The 21,986-nt window shown below is 43.1% G+C and overlaps 1 pseudogene; it reads left to right on the top strand.

Moving 5' to 3' along the window:
- The first annotated feature begins 15,421 nt into the window (after positions 1 to 15,421).
- On the top strand, positions 15,422 to 21,666 carry LOC120873043 (annotated as a pseudogene).
- The last annotated feature ends 320 nt before the right edge of the window (positions 21,667 to 21,986 follow it).

Raw genomic sequence — 21,986 nt, 5'->3', positions numbered from 1 at the left:
ATCAACTCAAAAGGTCTAGTATTGCTAACATCAAAAACTACTATATTTCCTTTTCTATATTCCAAATACATTAATATATTCCCAGGTGCCTAAGGATATGGAGGCCTGGCGGCAATCATTGACTCAACAATGAGAAAAGCCCTATGCTAATTAAGATTTTCAAAATACCCCAAGCTCTCTGTGCTGTTTATGGTTGAGAGGTAGTAAACAATCATGTGCATAGTGGCAGGAGTATGGATAATCCTGTCACACAAACGAGTTTGCAGAGAGGTTTGACCTGAGAAACCCTTGTCACACCCAGAGCAGGGAATTAGCAGCAATTATTGGCACAACAAATGAAAAACCCTTCACCAATATAATTCCTAACCAACCCACTATACTAACAATTTCCAACATCCCAAAAGAATCTGCCTTTAGTAAGTGTAAAATATCTCGTGCCTCTCAGATTGGGAGGCTGTAAACAATCACATGTGGCCGGAGGAACCTGTACAGGCAGGCTAACCTTCAGAGGAGTTCCTAAGTTGAAACACTCTTGTCACGCCCAGGAATTTTTATTGACTTGGAGCTGTAAGTTAACTCCTTCTCCGAGAGAGGTAATGGGGGTCAGCCCCCCGTAAAGTCAGAGGTATAGGTGAAAGCATGAAACAGTAATGTAGGTAGACTATGGTTTTGGGGGTAGATGCTCAGGAACAGGGGGTTTCCTGAGGCTCAATCCACCTTTGCCTATGCCGAAGCCTCCTTCCTCATGACCTTCGCCATGGGAAGAGTTCCTTACACTGGCTCCCGGCACTATCCAGCCATCTCATCCTCTGTCGTGCCCTTCTTCTCCTGCCCCTAATCCCTCCCAGCATCAAAGTCTTTTCCAATGAGTCAACTCTTCGCATGAGGTGGCCAAAGTACTGGAGTTTCAGCTTTAGCATCATTCCTTCCAAAGAAACCCCAGGGTTGATCTCCTTCAGAATGGACTGGTTGGATCTCCTTGCAGTCCAAGGGACTCTCAAGAGTCTTCTCCAACACCACAGTTCAAAAGCATCATTCTTCGGCACTCAGCCTTCTTCACAGTCCAACTCTCACGTCCGTACATGACTACTGGAAAAACCATAGCCTTAACTAGATGGACCTTATTCAGCAAAGTAGTGTCTCTGCTTTTGAATATACTGTCTAGGTTGGTCATAACTTTTCTTCCAAAGAGTAAGCGTCTCTTAATTTCATGGCTGCAATCACCATCTGCAGTGATTTTGGAGACCCCCAAAATAAAGTCTGACACTGTTTCCACTGTTTCCCCATCTATTTCCCATGGAGTGATGGGACCGGATGCCATGATCTTCATTTTCTGAATGTTGAGCTTTAAGCCAACTTTTTCACTCTCCTCTTTCACTTTCATCAAGAGGCTTTTTAGTTTCTCTTCACTTTCTGCCATAAGGGTGGTGTCATCTGCATATCTGAGGTTATTGATATTTCTCCCGGCATTCTTGATTCCAGCTTGTGTTTCTTCCAGTCCAGCGTTTCTCATGATGTACTCTGCATATAAGTTAAATAAGCAAGGTGACAATATACAGCCTCGACGTATTCCTTTTCCTATTTGGAACCAGTCTGTCGTTCCATGTCCAGTTCTAACTGTGGTTTCCTGGCCTGCATACAGGTTTCTCAAGAGGCAGGTCAGGTGGTCTGGTACTCCCATCTCTTTCAGAATTTTCCACAGTTTATTGTGATTCGCACAGTCAAAGGCTTTGGCATAGTCAATAAAGCTGAAATAGATGCTTTTCTGGAACTCCCTTGCTTTTTCCATGATCCAGTGGATGTTGGCAATTTGATCTCTGGTTTCTCTGCCTTTTCTGAAACCAGCTTGTACATCAGGGATTTCACGGTTCACGTATTGCTGAAGCCTGACTTGGAGAATTTTGAGCATTACTTTACTAGCGTGTGAGATGAGTGCAATTGTGTGGTAGTTTGAGCATTCTTTGGCATTGCCTTTCTTTGGGATTGGAATGAAAAGGGAACTTTTCCAGTCCCATGGCCACTGCTGAGTATTCCAAATTTGCTGGCATATTGAGTGCAGCACTTTCACAGCATCATCTTTCAGGATTTGAAACAGCTCAACTGGAATTCCATCACCTCCACTAGCTTTGTTCATAGTGATGATTTCTAAGGCCCACTTGACTTCACATTCCAGGATGTCTGGCTCTAGATGAGTGATCACACCATCGTGATTATCCAGGTCATGAAGACATTTTTTGTACAGTTCTTCTGTGTATTCTTGCCATTTCTTCTTAGTATCTTCTGCTTCTGTTAGGTCCATACCATTTCTGTCCTTTATCAAGCTCATCTTTGCATGAAATATTCCCGTGGTATCTCTAATTTTCTTGAAGAGATCTCTAGTCTTTCCCATTCTGTTCTTGTCCTCTATTTCTTTGCACTGATAGCTGAGGAAGGCTTTCTTATCTCTCCTTGCTATTCTTTGGAACTCTGCATTCAGATGCTTATATCTTTCCTTTTCTCCTTTGTTTTTCACCTCTCTTCTTTTCACAGCTATTTGTAAGTCCTCCCCAGACAGCCATTTTGCTTTTTTGCATTTCTTTTCTATGGGGATGGTCTTGATCCCTGTCTCCTGTACAATGTCACAAACCTCATTCCATAGTTCATCAGGCACTCTATCTATCAGATCTAGGCCCTTAAATCTATTTCTCACTTCCACTGTATAATCATAAGGGATTTGATTTAGGTCATACCTGAATGGTCTAGTGGTTTTCCCTGCTTTCTTCAATTTGAATCTGAATTTGGTAATAAGGAGTTCATGATCTGAGCCACAGTCAGCTCCTGGTCTTTTTTTGTTGACCGTATAGAGCTTCTCCATCTTTGGCTGCAAAGAATATAATCAATCTGATTTTGGTGTTGACCATCTGGTGATGTCCATGTGTAGAGTCTTCTCTTGTGTTGTTGGAAGAGGGTGTTTGCTATGACCAGTGCATTTTCTTGGCAAAACTCTATTAGTCTTTGCCCTGCTTCATTCTGCATTCCAAGGCCAAATTTGCCTGTTACTCCAGGTGTTTCTTGACTTCCTACTTTTGCATTCCAGTCCCCTATAATGAAAAGGACATCTTTTTTGGGTGTTAGTTCTAAAAGGTCTTGTAGGTCTTCATAGAACCGTTCAACTTCAGCTTCTTCAGCAATACTGGTTGGGGCATAGGCTTGGATTACTGTGATATTGAATGGTTTGCCTTGGAAATGAACAGAGATCATTCTGTCGTTTTTGAGACTGCATCCAAGTACTGCATTTCAAACTCTTTTGTTGACCGTGATGACTACTCCATTTCTTCTGAGGGATTCCTGCCCACAGTAGTAGATATAATGGTCATCTGAGTTAAATTCACCCATTCCAGTCCATTTTAGTTCGCTGATTCCTAGTATGTTGACGTTCACTCTTGCCATCTCTTGTTTGACCACTTCCAATTTGCCTTATAACCTTATTTAACCTTAATTACCTCATTTAAAAGTAATATTCTGCATTTGAAATGTGAAGTGTTAGTCGCTTCAGTCATTTCCAACTCTTTGCGACCCCATATACTATAGCCCTCCAGGCTCCTCTGTCCATGGGATTCTCCAGGCAAGAATACTGGAATGGGTTGCCACTCCCTCCTTTAGGAGATCTTCCTGATTCAGGGATTGAATTCAGGTCTTTCACGTTGCAGGCAGGTTGCTTACTCTCTGAGCCACCAGGGAAGTCCTTTCTTCATTGAAGTCTCACATTTATTTATTTTTGGCTGCATCAGGTCTTATTTGTGGTGCTCAGGCTCAGTAGTTGCCAGTGGGCTTAGTCCAGACAAAGGATCAAACCCCCATCCCCAGGACTGGAAGGTAGATCTTAACCACCAAACCACCCTTCCACCACATATGGTCACATTCCAAGATCCTAGGGATTAAGACATCAACCTATGAATTTGAAAGAGCAGAGTTGCCTTCAGACCATGACACTTGACCCCTTTATGCTTCCCAGTAGCTGAAACGGTGTCTGGAACACAGTAAGTGCTCAACTATATTTGATGAGCCACATAATGAAAAATTCAGACACATCTGTAATATTTTACATAACCCAAATGAGGAATCTTTTATTTACCAGGAATTATCAAAGGGAGACCACAGTATTTGCTTTGGAGGGGGAAATATTTTGTTAAACTACTTAGAATAGAAAATGAGTCTTTAAAGCCATGTCTCATCTATCAATGCTGCATCCTAGATCATGTTGCAGGAGAAAAGAAATTGGGAAGAACAGGGAGAAGAGAATGGGAGGGGAGGCGGTGAAGGGTTCTGTGAGATGAGAACATCCCTTGATCTGGCCTCTCTTTCATATGAAAATCATGAAGTGATGGATGTAGGTGGGTGTCTCATGGAAAGCTGTGAAGGCTTTTTGAAATGATTATTCTTGGTGTAGATTGATTAGGGGGATAAAACAATTGGCAGACTCAGGAGACAGTGAATCATGGAAGTTTTACTCCACAGAAATTCATTTAAAAATGGGCGGTTCCCACAGGGCAGGGAGTCACTGAGTGGTTGTGAGCAGGGCAGGAAGGTGAGGAAGGGGTTTGGGAGATGACTGAGGGTCTGCTGTCTTTCCAGGGACAGGGGCACAATGTGGACACCCTCCAGGCTTCACACATTCCTCTCCCCCCACCCCATGCCTTCCCACCTTACTGGCCATGGGAACCTGGAAACATCACTTAACCTTCCTTCTAACCCTGTAAAGGCTTGGCAAGAAGTAGAGAAATAAGACACAGGATGAGTCCTTACATAACCTATGTATAATTTCAGAGGTGAGGTGTTTGACTGTTGATGAATTTAAATAACAATCAAGGTAATTAAAAAGAAAAGAGGGACTTCCCTGGCAGTTCATTGGTTAGGATTCTACACTTTGAACTGCAGAAAACTAAAAGTCCATCAGCTATGTGGTGCCTCCCAAAAAAAAAAAAAATAAATTTTATTTTTTTTAATGTTAAAGAAAAGAGCTATTTCTGTAACATCCGGTTTTTTAACATAATAATTAGAATTATGATTCTAAAGGAGAATCTCCTGATTCTCCTTTGCCAGGACATATCAGATTTTCAGGAATTTCATATGATTTTTAGAACATACATTAATAACATTTATCCTTCCACTATAACCTTAGAAGGTTTATCATCACTTGTTTCACAATGACACTCATGTAATTATATGTACCAATATGCCTATTTATAATGAGTCTAATATCTTTATTTGAGATGCTTCAGGGGCTCTCTAAAAAAAAAATCCTCAAATTAGCTAGAGTTCAAAAAAATACTTCATTTAAAATTTGATTAGAGTCCGTAAATATTTCATCGAAGAGGATCATATGTCTCTGTAAAACAATAATTATCCATATACCAAAACAATAAAATATTTCAAAAACAAATACAGACACTTACAACAAAGTATTACTGTTATAAAAATTAAAAAACAAAACTCTGTATCTGCACAAGCTTACTTTTAATATTAAAATTCACTCAGTTAAATTTTAGCCCCATTTTATCCAGTCCTGAAGCCAGAAAAGAGTCTTGTAAAGCTCCTTTTCCACAAACTTTCTATAATTTCCTTCCAGTTCAGTTCAGTTCAGTCGCTCAGTTGTGTCCGACTCTTTGCAATCCCATGAATCGCAGCACGCCAGGCCTCCCTGTCCATCACCAACTCCCAGAGTTTACTTAAACTCATGTCCATCGAGTCGGTGATGCCATCCAGCCATCTCATCGTCTGTTGTCCCCTTCTCCTCCTGCCAGCAATCCCTCCCAGCATCAGTCTTTTCCAATGAGTCAACTCTTCACATGAGGTGGCCAAAGTATTGAAGTTTCAGCTTTAGCATCATTCCTTCCAACAAACACTCAGGAATGATCTCCTTTAGGATGGACTGGTTGGATCTCCTTGCAGTCCAAGGGACTCTCAAGAGTCTTCTCCAACACCACAGTTCAATGGTGAGCTTTAAGCCAACTTTTTCACTCTCCTCTTTCACTTTCATCAAGAGGCTTTTGAGTTCCTGTTCATTTTCTGCCATAACGGTGGTGTCATCTGCGTATCTGAGGTTATTGATATTTCTCCCAGGAATCTTGATTCCAGCTTGTGCTTCTTCCAGCCCAGCATTTCTCATGATGTACTCTGCATAGAAGTTAAATAAGCAGGGTGACAATATACAGCCTTGACGTACTCCTTTTCCTATTTGGAACCAGTCTGTTGTTCCATGTCCAGTTCTAACTGTTGTTTCCTGACGTGCACACAGACTTCTCAGGAGGCAGGTCAGGTGGTCTGGTATTCCCATCTCTTCCAGAATTTTCCACAGTTGATTGTGATCCACACAGTCAAAGGCTTTGGCACAGTCAATAAAGCAGAAATAGATGTTTTTCTGGAACTCTCTTGCTTTTTCCATGATCCAGCGGATGTTGGCAATTTAATCTCTGGTTCCTCTGCCTTTTCTAAAACCAGCTTGAACATCTGGAATTTCGCTGTTCACGTATTGCTGAAGCCTGGCATGGAGAATTTTGAGCATTACTTTACTAATTTCCTTTACTACATTCCAATTTTGTCTCATGCTTCTCTGCTCTCTTTAATGTCACTTTAGGACAAAATTACCTTCTTCTCCCCTAACAAATGCATGTTCATTCCTTATAACTTTTTAAAAATTTCCTTGAACACAAAGATGTTTCCTTATTAATTTTGGAGCTCTCAGTTCAGTTCAGTTCAGTCGCTCAGTCGTGTCCAATTCCTTGTGACCCCATGAATTGTAGCACGCCAGGATTCCCCATCCATCACCAATTCCCAGAGTTCACTCAAACTCATGTGCATCGAGTTGGTAATGCCATCCAGCCATCTCATCCTCTGTCGTCCCCTTCTCCTCCTGCCCTCAATCCTTCCCAGCATCAGAGTCCTTTCCAATGAGTCAACTCTTTGCATCAGGTGGCCAAAGTATTGGAGTTTCAGCTTTAGCATCATCCTTCCGAAGAAGACCCAGGACTGATCTCCTCTAGAATGGACTGGTTGGATCTCCTTGCGGTCCAAGGGACTCTCAAGAGTCTTATCCAACACCACAGTTCAAAAGCATCAATTCTTCAACGCTCAGCTTTCTTCACAGTCCAACTTTCACATTCATACATGACCACTGGAAAAACCATAGCCTTGACTAGACAGACCTTTGTTGGCAAAGTAATGTCTCTGCTTTTAAATATGCTAATTACACACATTAATCAGAATTCTTAACCCTTAGCAATCTTCATTTGTAGTGAAATCTAAGAAGTAAGCACCTGTGAACTGCTTGTTGTATCAGTATTTCTTAAAATTGAAGTATAGGACTTCCACGGCAGTACACTGGTTAAAACTCTGTCCTTCCAATGCAGGGAATTTGGGTTTGATCCATCTGGGAACTAAGACCCCACATGCCTCGAGGTGTAGCCAAAACTAAATAAATAAAAAATAATAATTGAAATATAATTTATTTAATTATTATATTCGTTTCAGGTGTACAGCCTAGTGATTCAGTATTTTCACAGATTAGACTCCCTCAAAAGATATTACAAGATAAGGGTTATAGTTCTACAATCTATTCTGATAGTCTACCTATTTTATACATAGTATAATAGTTTGTATTTCTGAATCCCATATACCTAATTTCCCCCTGCCCCCTTCTCTCTCTCCATTGGTAACCACTACTTTGTTTTCTGGATCTGTGAGTCTGTTTCTCTTTTGCTACATATATTCACTTGCAATATTTTTTAGATTCTAGACAATAAAGAATCCACCTGCAAAGCAGGAGACCTGGGTTCAATTCCTGCTTTGGGAAGATTTCCTGGAGGAGGGCATGGCAACCCTCTCCTGTATTCTTGCCTGGAGAATCCCATGGACAGAGAAACCTGATCGGCTACAGTCAATGGGGTTCAAAGAGTGGAACACGACTGAGTGACTAAACACACACATATGTGCATGTGCATATATATAAATGAAACCACCCAGTTCAGTTCAGTTCAGTCGCTGAGTCATGTCCAACTCTTTGTGAACCCCTGGACCACAGCATGCCAGCCCACCCTGTCCATCACCAACTCCTGAAGTTTACTCAAACTCAGGCCCATTGGGTCAATGATGCCATCCAGCCATCTCAACCTCTCTCGTCCCCTTCTCCTCCTGCCTCCAATCTTTCCCAGCATCAGGGTCTTTTTCAGTGAGTCAGTTCTTCATATCAGGTGGCCAAGGTATTGGAGTTTCAGCTTCAACATCAGTCCTTCCAATGAACACTCAGGACTGATCTCCTTTAGGACTGGTTGGATCTCCTTGCAGTCCAAGGAGTTTTCTCCTAGAGTCTTCTCCAACACCACAGTTCAAAAGTATCAATTCTTTGACACTCAGCTTTCTTTATAGTCTGACTCTCACATCCATACATGACTATTTGAAAAACCATAGCCTTAACTAGATATACCTTTGTTGGCAAAGTAATGTCTCTGCTTTTGAATATACTATCTAGGTTGGTCATAATTTTCTTTCCAAGGAGCAAGTGTATTTTAATTTCATGGCTGCAATCACCATCTGCATTGATTCTGGAGCTCAAAAAAATAAAGTCAGCCACTCTTTCCACTGTTTCGCCATCTATTTGTCATGAAGTGACAGGACCGTATACCATGATCTTTGTTTTGTGAAGTTGAACTTTAAGCCAACTTTTTAACTCTCTTTCATCAAGAAGCTCTTTAGTTCTTCTTCACTTTCTGCCATAAGGGTGGTGTCATCTGCGTATCTGAGGTTATTTATAGTTCTCCCGACAATCTTGATTCCATCTTGTGCTTCATCCAGTCTAGCGTTTCCCCTGATATAGTCTGTATATAAGTTACATAAGCAGGGTGACAATATACAGCCTTGACGAACTTTTTTTCCTATTTGGAGCCAGTTTGTTGTTCCATGTCCAGTTCTAACTATTGCTTCCTGACCTGCACACAGACTTCTCAGGAGGCAGGTCAGGTGGTCTGGTATTCACATCTCTTTCAGAATTTTCCACAGTTGATTGTGATCCACACAGTCAAAGGCTTTGGCATAGTCAATAAAACAGAAATAGATGTTTTTATGGAACTCTATTGCTTTTTCCATGATCCAGCGGATGTTGGCAATTTGATCTCTGGTTCCTCTGCCTTTTCTAAATCCAGCTTGAACATCTGGAAGTTCATGGTTCACGTATTGCTGAAGCCTGGCTTGGAGAATTTTGAGCATTACTTTACTAACATGTGAGATGAGTGCAATTGTGTGGTAGTCTGAGCATTGTTTGGCATTGCCTTTCTTTGGGATTGGAATGAAAACTGACCTTTTCCAGTCCTGTGGCCACTGTTGAGTTTTCCAAATTTGCTGGCATATTGAGTGCAGCACTTTCACAGTATCATCTTTCAGTATTTGAAATAGCTCAGCTGAAAATCCACTACCTTTGTTCATAGTGATGCTTCCCAAGGCCCACTTGATTTCACATTCCAGGATATCTGCCTCCAGGTAAGTGATCACACCATCGTGATTATCTGGATCATGAAGATCTTTTTTGTAGTTCTTTTGTGTATTCTTGCTACCTCTTCTTAATATCTTCTGCTTCTGTTAGGTCCATGCCATTTCATTTGAGCAGCGAGCAGCCAAGAGGAAATACCCCACATCCAAGGTAAGGAGCAGCTACTGCACTTTGCTGGAGCAGCTGTGAAGAGATACCCCATGTCCAAGGTAAGACAAACCCCAGTAAGATGGTAGGCACTGAGAGAGGGCATCAGAGGGCAGACAGACTGAAACCACATCAAAGAAAACTAACCAATCTAATCATGTGGACCATAGCCTTGTCTAGCTCAATGAAACTAAGCCATGCTGTATAGGGCCACCCAAGACATACAGGTCATGTGGAGAGTTCTGACAAAATGTGGTCCACTAGAGAAGGGAATGGCAAACCACTTCAGTATTCTTGCCTTAAGGACCCCATGAACATGGTGGGGATGCAAATTTGTACAGCCATTACAGAGAACAGTGTGAAGATTCCTTAAAACCTAGAAATAGAACAGCCATATGACCCCCTAACAGAAGCAGAAGATATTAAGAAGAGGTGGCAAGAATACACAGAAGAACTGTACAAAAAAAGAGCTTCATGACCCAGAAAATCATGATGGTGTGATCACTCATCTAGAGCCAGACATTCTGGAATGTGAAGTCAAGTGGGCCTTAGAAAGCATCACTATGAACAAAGCTAGTGGAGGTGATGGAATTCCAGTTGAGCTGTTTCAAATCCTGAAAGATAATGCTGTGAAAGTGCTGCACTCAATATGCCAGCAAATTTGGAAAACTCAACAGTGGCCACAGGACTGGAAAAGGTCAGTTTTCATTCCAGTTCCAAAGAAAAGCAATGCCAAAGAATGCTCAAGCTACCACACAATTGCACTCATCTCGCATGCTAGTAAAGTAATGCTCAAAATTCTCCAAGCCAGGCTTCAGCAATACATGAACCGTGAACTCCCTGATGGTTTTAGAAAAGGCAGAGGAATCAGAAATCAAACTGCCAACATCTGCTGGATCATGGAAAAAGCAAGAGAGTTCCAGGAAAACATCTATTTCTGCTTTATTGATTATGCCAAAGCCTTTGACTGTGTGGATCACAATCAACTGTGGAAAATTCTGAGAGAGATGGGAATACCAGACCACCTGACCTGCCTCTTGAGACACCTGTATGCAGGTCAGGAAGCAACATTTAGAACTGGACATGGAACAACAGACTGGTTCCAAATAGGAAAAGGAGTACGTCAAGGCTGTATATTGTCACCCTGCTTATTTAACTTCTATGCAGAGTACATTATGAGAAACGCTGTACTGGAAGAAACACAAGCTGGAATCAAGATTGCCAGGAAAAATATCAATAACCTCAGATATGCAGATGACACCACCCTTATGGCAGAAAGTGAAGAGGAGCTAAAAAGCCTCTTGATGAAAGTGAAAGAGGAGAGTAAAAAAGTTGACTTAAAGCTCAACATTCAGAAAATGAAGATCATGGCATCCAGCCTCATCACTTCATGGGAAATAGATGGGGAAACAGTGGAAACAGTGTCAGACTTTATTTTGGGGGGCTCCAACATCACTGCAGATGGTGATTGCAGCCATGAAATTAAAAGACGCTTACTCCTTGGAAGAAAAGTTATGACCAACCTAGATAGTATATTCAAAAGCAGAGACATTACTTTGCCGACTAAGGTCCATCTAGTCAAGGCTATGGTTTTTCCTGTGGTCATGTATGGATGTGAGAGTTGGACTGTGAAGAAGGCTGAGTGCCGAAGAATTGATGCTTTTGAACTGTGGTGTTGGAGAAGACTCTTGAGAGTCCCTTAGACTGCAAGGAGATACAACCAGGCCATTCTAAAGGAGATCAGCCATGGGATTTCTTTGGAAGGAATGATGCTAAAGCTGAAACTCCAGTACTTTGGCCACCTCATGAGAAGAGTTGACTCATTGGAAAAGACTCTGATGCCGGGAGGGATAGGGGGCAGGAGGAGAAGGGGACGACCGAGGATGAGACGGCTGGATGGCATCACTGACTCGATGGACATCAGTCTGAGTGAACTCCGGGAGTTGGTGATGGACAGGGAGGCCTGGAGTGCTGCAATTCATGGGATTGCAAAGAGTCGGACATGACTGAGTGACTGAATTGAACTGAACTGAACTGAACTGATGATACAGCAATCCCATTGCTGGGCATACACACTGAGGAAACCAGAATTGAAAGAGACATGTGTACCCCAATGTTCATTGCAGCACTGGTTATAATAGCCAGGACATGGAAGCAACCTAGATGTCCAACAGCAGACAAATTGATAAGAAAGCTGTGGTACATATACACAATGGAATATTACTCAGCCATTAAAAAGTATACATTTGAATCAACTCTAATGAGGTGGATGAAACTGGAGCCTATTATACAGAGTGAAGTAAGCCAGAAAGAAAAACACCAATACAGTATACTAACACATATGTAGTCATGTATGGATGTGAGAGTTGGACTGTGAAGAAAACTGAGTGCCAAAGAATTGATGCTTTTGAACTGTGGTGTTGGAGAAGACTCTTGAGAGTCCCTTGGACTGCAAGGAGATCCAACCAGACCATTCTAAAGGAGATCAGCCCTGGGTATTCTTTGAAAGGAATGATGCTAAAGCTGAAACTCCAGTACTTTGGCTACCTCATGGGAAGAGTTGACTCATTGGAAAAGACTCTGATGCCGGGAGGGATTGGGGGCAGGAGAAGAAGGGGATGACAGAGGATGAGGTGGCTGGATGGCATCACCGACTCAATGGATGTCAGTTTGAGTGAACTCCGGGAGATGGTGATGGACAGGGAGGCCTGGTGTGCTGCAATTCATGGGGTTGCAAAGAGTTGGACATGACTGAGCGACTGAACTGAACTGAACTGAACACATATATATATGGAATTTAGAAAGATGATAATGATAACCCTATATGTGAGACAGCAAAAGAGACACAGATGTATAGAACAGTCTTTTGGACTCTGTGGGAGAAGGCGAGGGTGGGATGATCTGAGAGAATAGCATTGAAACATATATATTATCATATGTGATCAGATCACCAGTCCAAGTTTGATGCATAAGACAGGGTGCTCCAGGCTGGTGCACTGGGATGACCAAGAGGGATGGGATGGGGAGGGAGTGGGGAGGGGGGTTCAGGATGGGGAACACATGTAAACCCATGGATTATTCATATCAATGTATGACAAAAACCACTACAATATTGTAAAGTAATTAGCCTCCAACTAAAATAAATAATTTTTTTTAAAAAACCATAAACAGTATGAAAAGGCAATAAAATAGGACACTAAAAGATGAACTCCCCAGGTCAGGAAGTGCCCAGTATTCTACTGGAGATCAGTGGACAAATAACTCCAGAAAGAATGAAGAGACAGAGCCAAAGCCAAAACAACACCCAGTTGTGGATGTGACTGGTGATAGAAGCAAGATCTGATGCTGTAAAGAGCAATATTGCATAGGAACCTGAAATGTTAGGTCCATGAGTCAAGGCAAATTGGAAGTGGTCAAACAGGAGATGGCAAGAGTGAACATTGACATTTTAGGAACCAGCAAACTAAAATGGACTGGAATGGATGAATTTAACTCAGGTAACCGTTATATCTACTACTGTGGACAAGAATACCTTAGAAGAAATGAAGTAGCCATCATAGTCAACAAAAGAGTCCAAAATGCAGTACTTGGGTGAAATCTCAAAAACGACAGAATGATCTCTGTTCATTTCCAAAGCAAACCATTCCATATCACAGTAATCCAAGTCTATGCCCCAACCAGTAACACTGAAGAAGCTGAAGTCAAAAGGTTCTATGAAGACCTACAAGGCCTTTTAGAAATAACACGCAAAAAAAGATGTCCTTTTCATTGTAGGGGACTGGAATGCAAAAGTAGGAAGTCAAGAAACACCTGGAGTAACAGGTAAATTTGGCCTTGGAGTACAGAATGAACCAGGGCAAAGGCTACTAGAATTTTGCCAAGAAAATGCACTGGTCATAGCAAACACCCTCTTCCAACAACACAAGCGAAGACTCCACATGGACATCGCCAGATAGCCAACACCAAAGTCAGATTGATTATATTCTTTGCAGCCAAAGATGGAGAAGCTCTATACAGTCAGCAAAAGCAAGACTGGGAGCTGACTGTGGCTCAGATCATGAATTCCTTATTGCCAAATTCAGACTGAAATTGAAGAAAGTAGGGAAAACCACTAGACCATTCAGGTATGACCTAAATTAAATCCCTTACAATTATACAGTGGAAGCGAGAAATAGATTCAAGGTATTAGATCTGATAGATAGAGTGCCTGATGAACCATGAATGGAAGTTCATGACATTGTGCAGGAGACAGGGATCAAGACCATCCCCAAGAAAAAGAAATGCAAAATGCAAAATGGCTGTCTGAGAAGGCCTTACAAGTAGCTATGAAAAGAAAAGTGAAAAGCAAAGGAGAAAAGGAAAGATATACCCATTTGAATGTAGAGCTCCAAAGAATAGCAAGGAGAGATAGGAAAGCCTTCCTAAGCTATCAACACAAAGAAATAGAGGAAAACATTAGAATGGGAAAGACTGGAGATCTCTTCAAGAAAATTAAAGATACCAAAGGAACATTTCATGAAATCGCACAGTATCTATAAAAATACTAAATCCCACTTCACACCAGTCAGAATGTCTGCGATCCAAAAATCTGCAAGCAATAAATGCTGGAGAGGGTGTGGAGAAAAGGGAACCCTCCTACACTGTTGGTGGGAATGCAAACTAGTACAGCCACTATGGAGAACAGTGTGGAGATTCCTTAAAAAATTGCAAATAGAACTGCCTTATGACCCAGCAATCCCACTGCTGGACATACACACTGAGGAAACCAGAATTGAAAGAGACACATGTACCCCAATATTCATCGCAGCACTGTTTATAATAGCCAGGACATGGAAACAACCTAGATGTCCATCAGCAGATGAATGGATAAGAAAGCTGTGGTACATATACACAATGGAGTATTACTCAGCCATTAAAAAGAATACATTTGAATCAGTTCTGATGAGATGGATGAAACTGGAGCCGATTATACAGAGTGAAGTAAGCCAGAAAGAAAAACACCAATACAGTATACTAACACATATATATGGAATTTAGAAAGATGGTAATGATGACCCTGTATGCAAGACAGCAAAAAAGACACAGATGTGTATAGTGGACTTTTGGACTCAGAGGGAAAGGGAGAGGGTGAGATGATTTGGGAGAATGGCATTGAAACATGTATAATATCATGTAAGAATCGAATCGCCAGTCTATGTCTGATGCAGGATACAGCATGCTTGGGGCTGGTACACGGGGATGACCCAGAGAGATGTTGTGGGGAAGGGGTGGGAGGGGGGTTCATGTTTGGGAATGCATGTACACCCGTGGTGTATTCATGTCAATGTATGGCAAAACCAATACAGAATTATAAAGTAAAATAAAAAATAAATTAATATAAAAAAATAAGAGAAGTTAGGTGATAGCAAAAAATAAATAAATAAAATGAAAAAAAAAAAAAAAAATACTAAATCACCATGCTGTCCACCTGAAACTATTATGATATTATAAACCAACTACATTTCAATCATCAAAACAACAAACTAGACATCTATTTTCAGTGAGAAGCTCATGAACTGCAACTAGAGAGTAGCCCCTGCTCACAGCAGCTAGAGAAAGCCTTCAAGCAGCAAGGAAGACCCAGTAGAGCCAACAATTAATTAATTAATTAAACATTTAAAAAGAATTCTCCCACAAGAAGGAGCAGGAAGAGTGGAAAGTGTGTAGTGACACAAAGAGAGAAAACTCCAGATTATACCACCACCATGGAACAGAATGCCCCAGCTGAAAGGAACCACCAAAGGTTTGAGGAGGTGTCTCCTACTTCAACTGGAGCTTCCATGATGGCTAAGCAGTAAAGAGTCTGCCTGCAATGCAGGAGACCTGGATTCGATCCCTGGGTTGGGGAGATCCTCTGGAGAAGGAAATGGCAAGCCACTCCAGTATTCTGGCCTGGGAAATCCTATGAAGTGAGGAGCGTGGTGGGCTGCAGTCCATGGGGTCGCAAAACGTCAAACACAACTGAGTGACTTACACTCACTAGTAACATGCCACAGAGCATAAAATTTGCCATCTGAAAATTGTTTTGTGTGCCCAGTTCAGTAATGTGGCACATTTTTATGCAGCATGTTTTGCTTCCCTCAATACTCTTAAACTTCCATTAACTTTGAAACATATTAAAAGTCTTCTTTGTGTTTAAGAAATCAAAGCTCAGAGATGGAGAATGTGTCCAATGCGTCACTTTGCCTTCTCCTCCCCATCAGTCCATTACTGGGTGAAATTGGACTCCCAGGGCCAAGGGGAGATGACACTCTTGTTGGTTTTGTGTCTTGTTTCTTCTGCAGAACGTAACCTCCTCAACTGTGTCCTGGATGCTGCATCAGTATGTTCACCAATTTGTTCTGAAACTGGTCAGCAGGTGGTCACAAGGGCAGAGCTTGAGAGACCTAGAGCTGATCTGAACACCTTTGATCTGTGGTATTGGGTGTGGGCAGAACCCTGGGAGCTGGTATGTACATCTTGGTTGGTGCAGTGGCCAGAAGAGCTGGACCAACGACTGTCATCTCCTTCTTGGCAGCTGGCCTGTCCTGTGTATTGTCTGGGCTCTCTACTATGCAGAGTTTGGGGCCCAGGTACCAGGCTCCAGTTATGCGTGTCTCTACAGCTACATCAACCATGATACAACTCTGCGCCTTCATTACTGGCTGGAACCTCATACTGTCCTTAGTCATCAGTGAGATGATGGGGTGGGGAAAGGTGTAGGGCTTAAGAACAGGTTCTAGGAGGTGGAGTTTAGGCCTTCACTCATTCATGAGCACTTTGTCATTGATCTTGTGGGGTTAAGTGGATAATAGTGGCAGGAAAACCCCACAAATTTATTGTTCTCGGGTCTATCTTGCTTTCCTTAAATGATGGATGGAGAACTCAGAGGAAAGGGAGCTGTAGGGAGTTGGAAAGAGGGAGGCATGACCCACAGGCTCCTCCCCTCACTATACTGAAGTCTTTGTTCAGCTGTTACCTTCATGGAATTTTCCTTTACATCTGGACTTAAAATTTCAGTCCTCACCTTCCAGCCCTCCTGGTCCCAACTTCCCATTATATTTTCTTGCATAACATTGATCTCCTCCTAGAATATTAAATAGTTGACCTATTTTGTGAATCATCTGAGTCTTCCCACCCTAACCCTAATGAGAGTATTCTGTTTGGGTTCCCCTCTCCTCAAAATATATTCCACATTGGAAATCAATTTATGTTTATCAGTGAATGTTCCTTCTTCTGCCGCTGCAGGTACTGCCTGTATAGCCAGGGCCTGGAGCTACAATTTTGACAGCCTGACTGGGAAACAACTCTCTCAGGCATTACAGGGAACTTTCTCTCCACATATGCCCTCTTTTTTGGCCATGTACACAGACTCTTTTGCCCTGGTGCTGCTCTTCACAGGTGAGACAGTGATAGGATGGGAAGAGTGGGGTGTGGAGGGGCAGATGGGGTGGGTAAGGCTTGGGGGGACAGAACGGTGGATGATTAAAACTGGAAAGAAGGATCTGTGATATTAGAGACAGGAAGACAAGAGAGAGACCATTATTTCCCTTTCTTGGCATTACTGACAATTTGGGCTGGATCATTCATAGGTGTAGAGATGTGCATTTCAGGTTTTCAAAAAATCATTGTTGGATGTTGAGTAGCATCTCTAACATTTACTCACTAGATACCAATGACGCCCACCCAAACTGTGAAAATCAGAATGCCTCAAGACATTGCCAAATGTCCCTTGGGGGAACGAAATCATTCCATTTACTTAGATCTATTGGTTTCTTCTCAGTATTGAGACCAAAGATGTGTTTTCAATTGAGAGGAATTGGTTGGATGGCATCACCGACTCAATGAACATGAGTTTGGGTAGGCTCCAGGAGTTGGTGGTGGACAGGGAAGCCTGGCATGCTGCAGTCCATGGGGTCACAGAGTCGGACACGACTGAGCGACTGAACTGAACTGAACATTGCATAAAATTAAACATTATTTTTCCCAGCTTAACTGAGATATAAAAACAACACTGTCCAAATTTAAGGAGTACTCATGATGATTTAGTTGATGTATATGTTGTGAGATGATTGTCACAGTAAGACATTAACCATCTTACAGTGTGAAATTCAGTGGGACTTAGTACACTCATATGCAGAGTACATCATGAGAAATGCTGGACTGGAAGAAACACAAGCTGGAATCAAGATTGCCAGGAGAAATATCAATAACCTCAGATATGCAGATAACACCACCCTTATGGCAGAACGTGAAGAGGAACTAAAAAGCCTCTTGATGAAAGTAAAAGAGGAGAGTGAAAAAGTTGGCTTAAAACTCAACATTCAGAAAACAAAGATCATGGCATCCGGTCCCATCACTCCATGGGAAATAGATGGGGAAACAGTGTCAGACTTTATTTGGGGGGCTCCAAAATCACTGCAGATGGTGACTGCAGCCATGAAATGAAAAGATGCTTACTCCTTGGGAGAAAAGTTATGACCAACCTAGATAGCATATTCAAAAGCAGAGACATTACTTTGCCGACTAAGGTCCATCTAGTCAAGGCTATGGTTTTTCCAATAGTCAGGTATGGATGTGAGAGTTGGACTGTGAAGAAGGCTGAGCACCGAAGAATTGATGCGACTCTTGAGAGTCCCTTGGACTGCAAGGAGATCCAACCAGTCCATTCTGAAGGAGATCAGCCCTGGGATTTCTTTGGAAGGAATGATACTAAAGCTGAAACTCCAGTACTTTGGCCACCTCATGTGAAGAGTTGACTCAGTGGAAAAGACTTTGATGCTGGGAGGGATTGGGGGCAGGAGGAAAAGGGGACGACAGAGGATGAGATGGCTGGATGGCATCACTGACTCGATGGATGCGAGTCTGAGTGAACTCTGGGAGTTGGTGATGGACAGGGAGGCCTGGCATGCTGCGATTCATGGGGTCACAAAGAGTCGGACACGACTGAGTGACTGAACTGAACCGAACTGAACTTAGTACACTCATAATGGAGTGTAACTATCACCTCTGTCTAGTTTCAAACATGGTCATCACCCCAAAAGGAAACCACACACCCACTGAGCAGACACTGTCTGTCCACTGGCCATACCTCCACAAGCCTCAACCCCTGGCAACCACTGGTCTGCCTTCTGTGTCTATGGATTTAGTTATTTCAGATGTCTCATATTCCATCTTTCCTACAGGAGTACTGGTTCTGAAAGCTTGTGAGTCGACCCTGCTTTACAAAGTGTTCACAGGCATCAACATTTTGGTTCTCAGTTTCTTCATCCTCTCTGGCTTCATTAAGGGAGACCTGCACAACTGGAAGCTCGCAGAACAGGACTACAAACTGAACACATCTAAGTCCACTGACACCTCTAGGTTAGGAGGGTTCTCTTGGCCATTGTAATGCCTGCCCAGTATGGTACAGAGCTGGGAACATGGTGGGGACTGAAGAGACCTGGGCTGATGGATCCTGGTGTCAGGGGACCTGGAGCCCAGGACTTGTGGTATTAAGGGAGGAGTCCAGTAGAGATGGCTGAACTCACCTCACCCACATTCTTCCTCGTTCCTTCTCTCACGATAGGTTGGACGATCTAGGTTCTGAAGGGTTTGTGCCCTTTGGCTTTGATGGGATTGTCCACGGAGCAGCAATGTCTTTCTATGGATTTCTTGGTTTTGATTCCATTGCCACTAGAGGTAACATGGTCACGATGTGTCTTAATCAGGGATTTGGGCAGAGTTTGGGCTGCCCTTGGGCTTAGGGGTTGGGAGAAGGTTAGCTAGCTTTTGGACATAGAGGAGGGATTTTGACTTTGTGATTTCACCTCAGTGTGTTTTCTTGACCCAATACCTCCTCCCTTCTAGCAGGGGAGAAGCCCTAAATCCTCAGCATTCCATCCCCTTCAGGATCATAATGATCTCCATCTGCTTTTTGGTGTATTTTGGTGTCTGAGCGGCACTCACCCTCATGGTGCTCTACTACCAGATTCACCCTGATAGTCCCTTGTCGCAGGCTTTTCTTCATGTTGGGTGGGGCCCTGCCAGATATTTCACGGCTGTTGGCACCCTCTGTGCCCTTACATCCAGGTCAGTGTCATGGTTTTCTCTCCATCAACTGTCAGATGCTGAGGTATCCCAGCCCTTGGGATTGAGAGACAAGAAGGAAGGACATTTTGCCCCATGTAGACTAGGGAGCAGAAGACCCAGTTGCTCCTGTTTCTGCATGTCCTCACACATGTCCCCATTTTCTCTTCTTCCAGCCTCCTGGGTACCATGTTCACCACACCTTGGTTGACCTTTGCCATGGCAGACGATGGGCTCCTTTTCCATGGACTTGCCTGATCATACAGGCACCCCCATCATGGCCATCTTGGCTTCTGGAAATCCTGCAGGTGAATAGACAAAAATCCACTCTTTCTTTGATCAACTTCCTTAACATGCATGTTTCCAAATATTTTTCACTCTCTCCCCACCTTGTTTTGCCCTCCTTCTAGGGGTCATGGCATTACTCTTCAAGCTCACTGACTTTGTGGACCTCGTATCAATTGGAACTCTGCTTGCTTACTCCCTGGTGCCTTTTTCTGTTCTTATCCTCAAGTGAGACTCCACTACACCTTGACCTTGGGCTTTGGACTTGTGGAGATTGATGGGGATTAATTCTCTTCTGCCTTCTGAATGTCCTGCTCTGTTTAACTGAGGAAAAGGATAGGTTATATTGTCTGATGTTGGATGAATAGAGGCTACTGTTAATATTGCCATAATGCCACTAATTCAGCCAGGTGAGAATTCAAGCAAGAAGGAGAAAACAGAGGAGGAAGTTGAGATGACTGAAGTTGAAGAACGGTCTATGGAGTCTGTACCTGAGGCGGGAACTTCAAACATCCTAAAGACTGTGTGACTCCATCAGCATCACCCCCACTCTGAAATCTGGGCAGATTGTCTATGGATGTTCCTCCCTGCTTGGTGACCAGTGGAATTTCTCTTTGGTCATATTCTTAAATTGACAAGATAATGTGGGAGTTTGTGTCTTTTTCAGTAGAGGAGACTTGTAGCTATGATGGCCCTTCCTGATGTGGGCAGGCTGGGAAGGGGTCTGACCCGAGATCCTGACATCTTGGTTTTCTGGAGTCCAGCCTGTTCTCCTCCTCCTTGACCCCTGCGGTTCTCCTGCTGACCATGCTGATCCTGATCTTGGCCCAGTGGCCCAGACGTGTGTTCTCTGGAGACCCCGTGCACACAACAGTGGCTGTGTTGCTGCTGCTGCTCATTATTGGGCTCACGGTCATCATCTGGAGGCAGCCCCAGAACCCCTCTCCTCTTCACTTCAAGGTAGGCTACCTTCTGTGCTCAAAGTGTCTACCTCGAGTGAAGAGGGTCTGTGTGCTTTAGGTCTAAACATCCTTTCAGGACCAGGGAAGAAGAGGAGTTACTGAAACCAATGAATGCACCCCTGATCCACACTCCGTGCTTTATATACCCAACCTCAGTAGGCACTAAAGGCAGAGCCTGAATAGAATGAAAGTCTTCCCACCCACGTGAGGTAAGGTCTCCCTCTCGGACATCTGGGTGTGTTCAGGGATGACCTGACTCTGCCCATAGGTCCCTGCTCTGCCTGTCCTCCCACTGGTGACCATCTTTGTGAACATTTACTTGATGATGCTGATGACTCCTAGGACCTGGACCCTATTTGGCATCTGGACAGCCATTGGTAAGACGCTTCCTTGGAAAATAAGACTCCTTGAATGACTGAAAACAACCATCATACTACTACCTCTCCCCTGAACTGTGTCAGACACCATAATAGGAGCCCTACTGGGCATTTGTAAGTGAGGAGAGTGCCTACTCTTCCTTCTCACTGTCTCATTTCCCTACTAAGATCTGTCATATACTTTGGATATGGGATCCAACACAGGTTGGAGGAGAACAATGAGCAAGAGCCACCAGCCTCCACCTCCCAGACTTGACAAAAACACCCCTGCTGCTGAGTCATCGTAACCACAGGATGGTTAAGATGGATGCTGTGTGACACTCCCCTATGCACTGGAGGGTCTGCTGGCTCAAGGACACGCTGAGCCTCTATGGAGTGTGAATGTGGGATGCATTTACAGCCATGAATTTTTTGCCAGTGGACAAAGTGACTTTCAAAGTGAAAGTCATTCAGTCATGTCCAACTCTTTGTGACCCCATGGACTATGTCAGTTCAGTTCAGTTGTTCACTTGTGTCCGAATCTTTGCAATCCCATGGCATGGACTATATAGTCCATGGAATTCTCCAGGCCAGAATACTGGAGTGGGTAGCCTTTCTCTTCTCCAGGAG

This window comes from Oryx dammah, unplaced genomic scaffold (genome assembly GCF_014754425.2).
Source record: "Oryx dammah isolate SB20612 unplaced genomic scaffold, SCBI_Odam_1.1 HiC_scaffold_13, whole genome shotgun sequence".
Classification (NCBI taxonomy): Eukaryota; Metazoa; Chordata; class Mammalia; order Artiodactyla; family Bovidae; genus Oryx; species Oryx dammah.
The sequence above is the reverse complement of the archived record's forward strand: the minus strand, read 5'-3'. Positions and strand labels throughout refer to the sequence as shown.